The sequence below is a fragment of the Pieris brassicae genome, chromosome 3 (genome assembly GCF_905147105.1).
Source record: "Pieris brassicae chromosome 3, ilPieBrab1.1, whole genome shotgun sequence".
Lineage (NCBI taxonomy): Eukaryota > Metazoa > Arthropoda > Insecta > Lepidoptera > Pieridae > Pieris > Pieris brassicae.
The window spans coordinates 15,327,778-15,339,923 of NC_059667.1; the positions used below are offsets into that span (position 1 = coordinate 15,327,778).

Sequence of the window (12,146 nt, forward strand, 5' to 3'; positions counted from 1 at the left end):
TAAAGTGAACATTTCGACCATCTTATTTAGATTGACAATAAAATCAGAAGAAATTTAGTAATGTAAAGTTAGGAAATAAACACAAAACAATATAGTAATCTAATTTACCAACTACCAACGAGCTTTGTGGTTTGACAGCACTTTGACAGCTTATTATTACTTCCACAGTAGATATCGTCGCCGCAAAAAAGCTTTTTAAATTGCTTAAAGCATTGTCAGTCTTGACGTAAAGTAGTATTGTTGAACAAATTAAGTTATCGGTTGAAATCAGGCTTTGTCGTCGGTACTTCAAGCCCTCAAAATACGTGAACTGACTTCTCATCTTGTTATTTACAGCAATGTGGGTTGATAAGCTTAACCGGGTCTCGAAATGAAGATTTATAATAATAAAAAAACGCTAAACTTGCTACCTATAAATAACTTGTCTGATAGTCGATCTTTTTCATAAACAACATAGGAATGTTTGGTCCTTAAATTTGCAAATTAACACGAATGGTGCGTTTTTAACTAGTCTCATTATTAACGCTTTTGTTTCTTCAAGCTTTAATCTATGTGTGATATTTCATCTAGATCCTTTGCCTATCAGGCGTGATAGATATATATTTTATTTAGTGTGTATATTTATTTAGTATTTACAGCATATTAAAAATATACGTTTTGTGAAGGAGTGCTTTAGCCAAACAAATATAATTTTTGATTAGTGAGTATCCGGATCCTTAACTTATTTATTATTTCTGTAATATTTAATGGCTTAATCTAATTTATTAATCTAGACTTGCTCGAACTTAGCTTGTTATACTAAATTTTTTTAAATTTTATAATATCATGAATCACACAAAATATATGGATTTCTTGAAGTGTTTTCCTAAATAAATGTAAGCGATCCAGGTTATACCTGAGATCAAAAATTATTACAAATCGTCATTTAACTTTGATTATGTGATTGTGTTTACACACAGAATACCTTGCCATATTGGTTTATGAAAATCAATAACTTGATATCGTTAGAACATATTTGTTCGTTTTTCCGCATCGAAAACGAATGAAAAACACAAAGTGAAATCAACGATGTGTAAACTTTCATAACATAATACCTTATTGGAACCTCAATAACATGAAAAAATTGTTAAAAGCCTCTTATACTATTTGGTTTATTATACGCGTTCAGCAAGTTTTAAGTTCCTTAAAAAAGAAAAATTTAGATACAGAAGTAAGCTAAAAACGTTGAGTAATTTACAGATTATAAATATATAAAATGTGCAGTTTTCAACCACTAAGGCAATTTTGTGCCTTTATCAATAAAAAAAATGTTTTCTGATTAGAAAATAAATACAACTTCCTTTGAAAAAAATTAAAATCATGTCATCCATAGGGTAATTTATGGTATATAATTCTTAAATTTAAATTCTTAGCTTACCCAAAAATACAGGAAAAAGTGGAATTAAAAGTGAGTCATATCCGAGGACAAAATTATGGTAATTTTTGTTATTTTTCATATCAATGGATTAGTAACAAAGTTTTCGGTATGAATCATAATTCATTTTATTGTGCGTTTAATTTTAAGATTAAACATTGTTAGTTATTTATAAAAAATCTTCGGCTAATGTTGTAATGAAGCACATAATTCGATTTTAGACTTATCGTCCTGTCCTAAGTGGATTTATATCTTGACAATAAAATAAAAGTCATATCAAGGATGGAATGCATTAATATGCTGAGATGTCCCCTAATTCGTCGGCCCGTCAGTATAAATGGAACCAGGGACTGCATTAAATGCATCACTAAGTAAACACTTTGCAATGCAAGATTTAAGTTTCTCTGCTTTTGTTTTCGGTGTTCCAATTACGAATTAAGTTATCAAAAACTAGAGTTCTCACGGTAGTTGTGTTCCAATATTTTAAATTCAAATTTTAAATTATGGAAGTAGGTATTACTATTAATTAATTTATTTTAAATAAAGAAAACAATACAATGTTCATGATACGCACAGTGCCTGATTAACAAGATGTAGTCATCCATTCGATCCTTTATTCCTGGAAACTAATTAACCTTAGAAATATTTTCAAGTTCATTTGATTACCTAAAATTTAAGGCTTCGAAACCATGAGTATTTTGCCCCTCGATAAGGAGTGAGCCAATCCCCAAGTTTATTGCTCAGCCTTTGTCCCATAATGTATTGGGCGCAATCCTCATGAAACATTATTGAGTTACTGGGATATCTTGGAATGTATTTGCGGCTAAATTCGCTTATATATAAAAAGTATAAGAGCTCTTAAAATTATTGAATTATATGAATCCTTGTATGGGGTTATTTATTGCACTTATTTCAACATCCTATCGCTGTTTTAATGGCAGGTATGCTAATACTATCATCATTCAAATGTTTGTGGTAAAATTAATGAATCGGTAATAAATTATCGGGTATCTTTTTTGGTATGGCGATTTCCATAGTACTTAGACGCCTTAATTTATAAAAAAAAAACATTCCCACGACATTCTCGTTCAATTTTTTTTGCCTAATCTAAAACAAAAATATAATATTTCTTTAAGAGATTCAGGGACAAATAAAAACGATTCCAGCTGTTAAATGCTAACTGGATTTTGGCTATATACTTGTTTGAATCCTAAGACTAAGAGTTGTACTACTCTTTACGTTTACGTTCGTTTATGTTCTTTACATTTTAATAGCTTATAAATTAATAATTATTCATATTTTAAAATATATGTCAAATTGGACTAACGGCAGCTATTCTAAAGTTATTCTTAACAGTATATTGATGAGATCAACAATGACGAGGATAATGTAAATAATGTATTTGGCAACAAATTTTTTAAAGCTTCAGGTTCAGACTTGTCGAATAATACAAACTGCGCATTAAAAGTGATCTATAAACGTTCTGAACAACGTCGCATAAAAATAAAAGAAAAATTAAAATACCGTCACATCACTAATAAAATACAATAAATAATATTAATTTAAAAAAATATTCTTAAACTTAAGACTTCTGATTCAAGTAAGTGAGTTTGCAAGTATTAATGTGACATCTATATATATAGAAATGGATCCATATTTCCTTTGGTCACGGCATCACGCGTGAACGGCTGGACCGATTTCGCTATTTCTTTTTTTGTGTTTGTTATTGTCAGGACAAGGTTCTTATGAAAGAAAAAAATAAGAAAATTGCACGGAAATTTAAGAATACTTTTGTTACGATAGCAAATTTATTACAATTCAAACTTTTTTCATGTAACCTTATGGCGTTTAACATAACCTTGACAGAATGTGTGCTGCAAATATCATCAAAGAGTATGTAAGAAAAATAAATATCGTTTAAAACAAATGCTTCGATCGGAGTCAATCAATCAATATAATAGATAAAATACATATAAAACAATTACAGTTGCTAATTGTTTGTGGCATTTATCTTGAAAATCCATGTTTTTCACATGGCCAGTTATATGTCGCCTGTTCCCGTGTGGGAATATCAACAAAACTATTTATATACGCGCCAGAAAAATAAACAAAGAATGTTGTTTATCATAAAGCATTAGAATAATAAACACTTTGTTTCTGAAATATTTTTTATTTATTATTATATTATATGATATTATATTATATTTAATGATATTCATAGTTAAGACAGGACAGCGTCAGTCGGGTCCGCTAGTATATTATATATATAACCTTCAATATATAGATCAGTTGCAGGATTTAAAGATTTAAGCGCATTTTTAAGATATTTGCAAACATACAAAAATACACGATCTAGTACTATAAAGATCCGAAAGCTAATAATCATATAAAGGAATTTTTATCACTCACAGTCTAATAAACTTATAAGTAGACGAAATGATATGATTGTGATCATTTAATTGGTATATAAAATTATACGGTATCGAATATAAGAATTCCAGTTTATTAAACTATAACGTATAGGATTTTTATTTAATGATACTTTTGACTTCAATGATACATTCTATACAAGTAGTCACATAATACATAGTAATTTGAACTACATACATTACATAGTACAGTATTTAACTCCAGTTGCCTTGTATAATGTAAATAAATTGAACTAAATTCCTGAATGTTTCAATGAAGGTTATGGACTATGGACCTATTTGAATTTAGAACAAACATAATTTTAGGAGCTGAGTCTGATCATATTCAATACGATTTTGACATACAGGAGTCATACGTTGCGAGACCCACTCCCGTACGTCAGAAAAGTATTGGATTTGTAGATAGGTAAGTGATGGTTTGCGCAGGGTCCTTTGTGAATCTTAATTTTAAAAAAGTTGTTCAAGTATTGATTGTAAAGTAATTGAACGAATTTTTATTATGACCGACATAATCTGTTAATTTAAACCTATTTATACATTAATTAATCACTTAATAAAGATTAAAGATCTTGATATCTCACTTAAATTATTAAGATACAGCAGAAAGTTGATATTTACAATTTTGTAGCTTTTTAAACCAAGGTCTCAATGTGTCATTCATTATAACGGTCGTTTTGACACATTTAGGAACGAGGTGTTTGCTTGGGCTAAATTATTCTTTATTTATTCAACGGTAAGGGCTACTGTACTGAGTAAATACGAGCAGGTAACGAGATATTTTTAAACTGTTTATAAAAATTAGTCCTGTACAAACAGTTTAAAAAAATATAATTGAATATTTATATGTTTCATTTAACGTGTCTTGTTTTAAGAAATGTAAAAATTTATATATACGTACAAAGTACAATTTATCAAAATAAAGATTTTTAAACTTTCCTATTATTACTATACTATTATATTAAACTGTATTTGGCGTCTGCGCGTTTTTGACTTCCGAGTTATTTTTTTTCCCCCAATAGATTTTCTATCCATGTGCGTAAATAATAGGCTAAGTTATATAATAAAGGAAACCAGTATGAAAATTGATAACAATCAAATTATATGCAGAAATCTGAGGCGAAGACCAAGGTAGCAGTGCTGTTTTTTTGTCCATAGTCATGTCTCGCATTCCGTATAAACTCTCCAGAATCCAGACAGAAGCCCTAATTGTGCTCTGGTATATGAAACCTCAGTGGCTAGCAAAATTATATAGATGTCTTCAAGAAAGCAGTCTACTGTAAAAAAGTTGTATGGTTTTACTCAGAATGATTAACTTCGATAATTTACAATACACATAGAAATACCTAAAAGCTATATAAACAACGGTGCAACTTATTAAAAATTCAATGCAAATGGCCGTAATTTTTTTTTGAAGTTGGTGTGGTTTTTTCAGTGGTGTCGTGCACACCGTCACAAAAAACCGATAACCTGAAGTTAGCATAGTCAACATTTTAAAATAAAAAATGTCCATGTTTTTTAATTAGGTAGATTTTTTTGTGATAGATACTTAAATAAACTTTATTTAACTAGATAATGCGTTATAATAAAACTTTCAATGTATTTAATACCTTTTTCTATTGTTAGTGTTTTCTATAAAAGTACAATAAAGCGAAAGGTAACATTTTTGAAAATATTTTTAATTTGTTACACCAAAGAAGTATAACTTCTAACGCGAGTACATAAGTACACACGCATATTTATTTGTTTAAATATTTTTTTTTAAATTAATTAACTACGAGAATCTGAGCGTAAGATTCAGAGAAAAGATAGCGCTAATTATAACCTCCGATTTGATTAAAAAAATTATCATGAAACAGATACAGAAATCTGAGGCCCAGACATAAAAAAGGTTGTAGCGCCATTGATTTATTTTTTTATTATAACCTGCATATGTCTCTTATGGAGTCAAGTTTAGTACTAGCACTCGACCCTGAATCTTACCGTTACAGCCGATATAAGATAACTAACCCGTTTTAACAAAAACTACTCACATAAAACGTTCTTATTCGTACCAAGGCCAACACTATAGTTAAAATAACAGGTAATCCTTATAAAAAACTCTTTTCGCTGTTGTTCTAAGAAATTATATGATTATGCAACAAATTATGATCTCTTCTAACCGTGTCTACAATACAAAAAATAATATAAATGCGGTTTTTCACTCATCGTAAAAAAGTATCTTGAAATCATTAATTATCATCGTTTATGCAACACAAAATTGCTGAACAAATATATTTTTCCTAATCACAACGTGAGGGAATTGACAATAGAAATAATTTAGTCAGTTAAGGCGAAGATATGTGATATTTTTGTTTTGCGTTATTCTTGTGCAGAGCAATCTGAATCTATGCATTGACGCATTCTTCCATTTCTTTCTCCATATGCAATTTAAAGCTTGTTAAGGCATTTTGTACTATCAATTCTGCGGTGTACAATTTAAATGAAATGACCGATACGAAGGTTGAAAGAGTAAATAGTTACTGAACAAATTTTAAAAATAAAATACTTTGGGCCTAAGATGCTCAATGTTGGTTGCGTTTTACGCGATGCTAACAGGCTGTGCGACGAAAGTGACAACTAAAGGCTCCGACTACACGCCTTATTAGATCTGGCTAAATCCTTAAATATATCTACGAGTACGACTAATGAGGAAATTATTTTAAACAAAATGGTAAAACCGAGCTTTAACCGAAAATGTAACCCTTTCTGGTTTTATTAAAAGATCCATTAACACTAATAATCATTTATTATAGCAGTCAAAACGTGACACGAATGCAATTTGATATCATTATCTGTTGTGGTGTAATGTATGGGTTGAGATAGCAACGACCTGTCCTTACTCATAAGTAGACTGACAGGGAGCCGATATGATTACAGGGCCAATTAAATTTGGAGTCCCAAAAATCGTTGATAGAATTTGTGCGAATAGAGTGACGTGTAATAATGAGCCAGACGACTTCTATTCGTCGATAGAGTTAGTATTCATATAAATTTTCTTTATGTTCTGTAGTGAGACATATCAAATATTTTTGTTATATTTAATGAATATCGTAAAAATAGTTGAATTTAGATTATTGAAGTGAAGCTCAAATACTACGCTAAAGTTTTCATTCGTTTTACAGTAGTAAGTTCTGATCTTGATACTGAGAGTAGAAATCCGTTTTTTTATTTATTAGTAATCTTACAACTACACATATACATACTAAAAAAGCACTTAGACAATATACAAAGCCAAAACAGATTACAATTTTAAACAAAATATACGAAACAGAACATAAGTCAATCAATTACATTAATAGATAAAAAAAGAAAACTAAAATTATGAAGTCGGTTACAGACGCTTCTAAAGTATTTCCTCACACCCTCTTTGGTAAGGTGGAAAATGTCTACATCTTCATAAATTGTATTATAGTTAGCTAAAACCCGATATATTGTCAAATTACGTTCGTACATAGATAGATAATTGGTGTTCGCACGAGCCACCATTGAGAACATCTTCGTTCCTTCTCTTCCATTATAGCGAAGACCGAAAACCGTCTAGGCTCAAGTCATTTTTTCTAATGATATAAAGTTTGCGCTATTATTACACGAAAATTATTTAACAATAAATGTTAATATATACGCATCCGATAGAATTTACTCTCCAATTCACGTAGAATAGTTTTTATTGTATTTCTTACATTGATTATATACCTAAATATACACAGAGGAAGAACAGACTCGTTTTTATCCCACCCGCGCTAAAGCTATATAACTGAACCACTCGAGCCGTTAATAAAATATTCATTTTAATAAAAATTATAATATTGGAAAAGAATCCGGTTGATTTATCACAAGTACAGTTTTGACCTATTTTGCTGTCCACGACTTTATACGCACTTCGGCGAAGACTGCCATATATTTTGAATGACAAAATATACGTAAAGTATAGTAATTTAGGAACCAGTTTCGTGTCAATGAACTGTGAATCATGTATACAAAATGTTAACACTAGTTATACTAAAATTGATTAATTTCGTTTACTTGATATTTTTTGGTAGTTGTTCGTAGTTCAGTCACTCACATTAAAAATAGAGATATTGGTTTTACTTGTAGATAGTATGCTAATTGATTGTTTAACGTGATCATGGCATCACTGTAGGACTTGACAGTTATTTATAAGCGTTTACATCCGTGAAAGAGTTTTATGTAAATATTTTAAAGTTGTTTTGAAAATTATGAATTAGTAAGCTTGTATATATATGGTTTTATCAGGAATGAAGATATGTTTTGCCATTGAAATATTGTATTCGTATTTTCAATATAGACGAAGAGAAAGTGTGTGCCTAATGTTCATTTGTCTTTTTTGTAAATTTTAACATAAAGGATTTCCTCTATATATGTTTATTTTCGTTATTATTTTAATTGAACATACAAGTTATTAGACTGAGGATTTACACATAGTTTTGATCATTAAGGAACAAGCGGCATAATGTAGATCTCAATGAGTATCCTATTTATGACGATGTTATTTCGACAAATTTGCAACAAATATTCTATTAACTACATGCCATTACCGCGGGGGCGTAAATCACAAAATCTTTAAAAAAAATTAATTAGTCTATAAAGTGTTATTCTTTATCTGCATTTAAAATGTTATTCTTGAATAAACCTTTCTATAAATTAAACAAATGAGCTCATAATGTGCGAGTAAGAATTCGTTTTTGTATTTTAAATGAGGTAAGGAAAAACCTGCCTTAACTGAGTTTGGGTGGAACAATATTGCCCACTCATTTAGAACGGAACGGAAGTAACTTTTTTATTTTAGTACAATTTAGCTTACAAGCTTACCATGCATTTTAAATAGCCATTATTTACCACAATAATTAGTTAACAATTTATTAACATTTTACTTTACTTTACTTATCCGTTTAACCTCAATACCTTTATGCAATATTATGATCGTAAAACAAAGTTGGAAAATGCACCAAATATTTAAAGTAGGATGTTATACATTTGATTCTCGGCATACAATCAAGCATTTATAAAAAAAAATCTTTCATACACTATTGTTGGGTGACAGAAGTCTATCATTAATATGATAACACGAAGTATATTGAAAATATTTATTCAAGTATGAATAGTAAATCAATTTTCCTTTACATACAGTTTTTAAGGAAGCGGAATCTTCTGATCTGTTACATTATAAATTGTATCGTACATCAAGCAAACTTGCTGGAGGCTCACCTAATGTTAAGTGATACAGCCCTGTTGTCTATGGACATTGTTAATGCAAGAGGTCTCGCGAGTGCTTTGCCGGCGGTCAGTTGTGGAACGACAGACGTCGAGATGATACGGGTGGAATTTCGTGTACTGCCTCGATAACTAGGGAGGTGGCGAGCACTTAAGTATATGATTTGCTCGTATTTCGTATTGATAGGAATTAAAGTTCGTACCAATGCAACAAAAAAGTATTTTGAAAATATTGAATATTAAATTAAAGTCGTACGTTTCTGCGTTTTTAACACACTTTTTTGTCAAAACTTTTAAAGCGCTCTTAATAGAAAAAGCAGTGCTGTCGGGTTTTTTCTTCGGTCGTTCGCAGGGTTTTTAAACGAACAGTGCGGGTCTGGCAAGCGTTCATTTCATACAATTTAAATTAAACAAAAATCTTTTCATTTTTTTTTATTTGACAAGTTTTCTAAACATCAGCCTTTTTTAGGGGTCGGTCAATTGACAACGCAGCGCTAACATTGTGGCAGACGTGGTACTGCTGCGTACTGGTAGGGTGATATTATCGCTACAAAAACAGTCTGCCACATGAGCAAACTCATAGATATTTTGTTTGCCAGCTCCCTAGCTACCACCGATGATGAAACTCAAATTATTCTCAAAAACCTTTTAGGAAATACCTTATATATACATACTATATTTAACTACTAGAAACATAATATATTCAAGACACGTTTAAGTAACTTATTGAGGTAAAATACACAGTAATATGATATGCTGGTAGACGCTTAACATTTGTCTGTTTTATTTAGAAAATTGACGAAATCTACATGTAATAACAACACGGGCGCGTAAACAACAGCAATGCTCAATTTCATTTATTTACTTTAAAACTTTTCGTATAAAAATGTGAATTGTCTGTTTATAGAAGCTGTTTTTTTTTAATATAATTATTTCTTGTTATTATATATTATATAAAAGCAAAAGGTCATTATGATCTGTCGAAAACCGCATAACGTACAAAGATGAAATTTGGCATGCAGGGAGTGTATAGTTAGTAAAGTCCGTTAAGAAAGGATTTTTGGGATTTTACTCTGGAAAATTTATATACACACATACGTTATAGATATTTGACTAATGAATATGAATAAGAATGAGACCCGCTCAGGTCTAAAACACGTATTCATATAAAATTATGCGCCCATAAAATATTGTTTAATCAATAGTTTGCAACTTCATAAGTTTATATGATATAAGTATCGGCTACCTTTGTGAAAGGCTGATCCCTATAATAGAACTAAAGAAGTCCTGGGGCAGCATGTCACCAACCTTCCATAGAAAACATTCAGCGTTAGAAACAAGGTGTAACTAAAGTAACAAAAGATTAAAACAAAATCATTTAGAAAAAAAATTCTGTCCCTGCTGAAATAACATGACGTATTACTATGCCCGTACAATTCCACTGCTTCTATGATTTGATATATAATTTAAAGAAAATATAATGAAAATAAAGATTCGCTTATATTTTTTGTCCCGTACCTCAAAACACTTGATGAACGTAGCCTTTTTTTAGCGTTGCAATAAATTTTACTGCAAGTCATATCATTAAAGGTTGTGATGAATTGCCATTCAATAAAATAAGGAGCAATGTACAAGGGAATTGTATAAAATATACCTGACGTAGCATGACCGACGGTCTCAAAATTTAGGATGAATAACTGACCCCAGGTGACCTGGCCTTCATAATATAAATATTTATTAATATTATTACCCTTCCAATTTATTAACAACGTGTTTGTTGAATAACCCAAGGTAGACAACTCACAAATTACGTATTTATTTTTCTTAGTTCAATTTTGGTTTAAAAAAGCTTTAATCGACTTCTAACACTGAATACTTAACAATTAATAACCTTAATTATCGATAAGGTTTATTGATCATTCGAACCCTATAAAGAAAAAAAATATCGCTACAAGCGTTTTTGTAGTTACTACTTATTTTGGCACGTTAGGGCAAAATGATGAGAGTAAATTTTTACGATGCGCGCACGCCGTGACAAAAATCCTACACCCTGAAGTTAGCTATAGTCAATTTTTGAGTTTTTTTTTTTAAGTTACCAACGAAGTAAAAGTAAGGACATCTACGTATGTTTGCATGATATTCACGATATTTATTTATTCAAGTGTTTCTGAATCAGTTTTGTGTCAGTCCGAATAACATATATACAAATAAACATAAATATATATTTTCTCAAATAATTTTATAATAAATTTAAATAAACTTTATTTAACTAGATAGAGAACTAGAACGCGTTATAATAAAACGTTTAATGTATTGAATAGCTTATAATGTGAGTGTCGTTTTTTCCACAAACTTAGAATAAAGCGAAAGATAAAAATTTTGGAAAGATTTTTATCTTGCTTCGCCAAAGAAGTAGAACTTCTAACGCGTGTACATACACCGTGTGTGTGTCTTTTTAGTATAAATTGGAATACTCGGTTACAATTTGTGATAGAATTAATAAAACCTGAAAACTGAGATCGTTTTAATATTATTGATAGCTTTAATGAGTCAATTTTATAAAGCATAATAAAAAAGCCCATAGTAAATAGATCTTTAAGCTGATATTACAGAGAGCACTCCAAAAGCGTTTGAATGTTACATGACTTGTGAAGATCGATTGCTCTGGAGCGAATACAAAAACATTGATCTTTTGGAGAGTAGAGATTCTTAACTGTGAATTTAAAACTAAATCTGTAATCCCATCAATTAAGGAAACCTGTTTTAAGTTATTCAATGATATCGAAGTTACAATGTATTTATAATAATAATACTTCCATTTCGAGTACTCCTAACAATAGTATTTCCTTGTTGCTATGATCCAGTAAAAGTGACTGAAAGTAAAGAAAAGTGGCTAAAATACAATATTTGTTTTAAAGGGAGTTTAAGGGGCTATAAAGGAAATTTATTTTTAGTAAATTAAGTTTATTTAAGTGGCTAGGTATTGGCATTATTAACATTTTCATACTACCAAATTTGCTAATTGTATTGCT

The 12,146-nt window shown here is 30.1% G+C and overlaps 1 protein-coding gene across 1 annotated transcript in view; it reads left to right on the forward strand.

Moving 5' to 3' along the window:
* Window positions 1–12,146, forward strand: part of LOC123706652 (serine/arginine repetitive matrix protein 1) — a 128,692-nt gene that overhangs the window by 23,664 nt on the left and 92,882 nt on the right. The window lies entirely within an intron of this gene.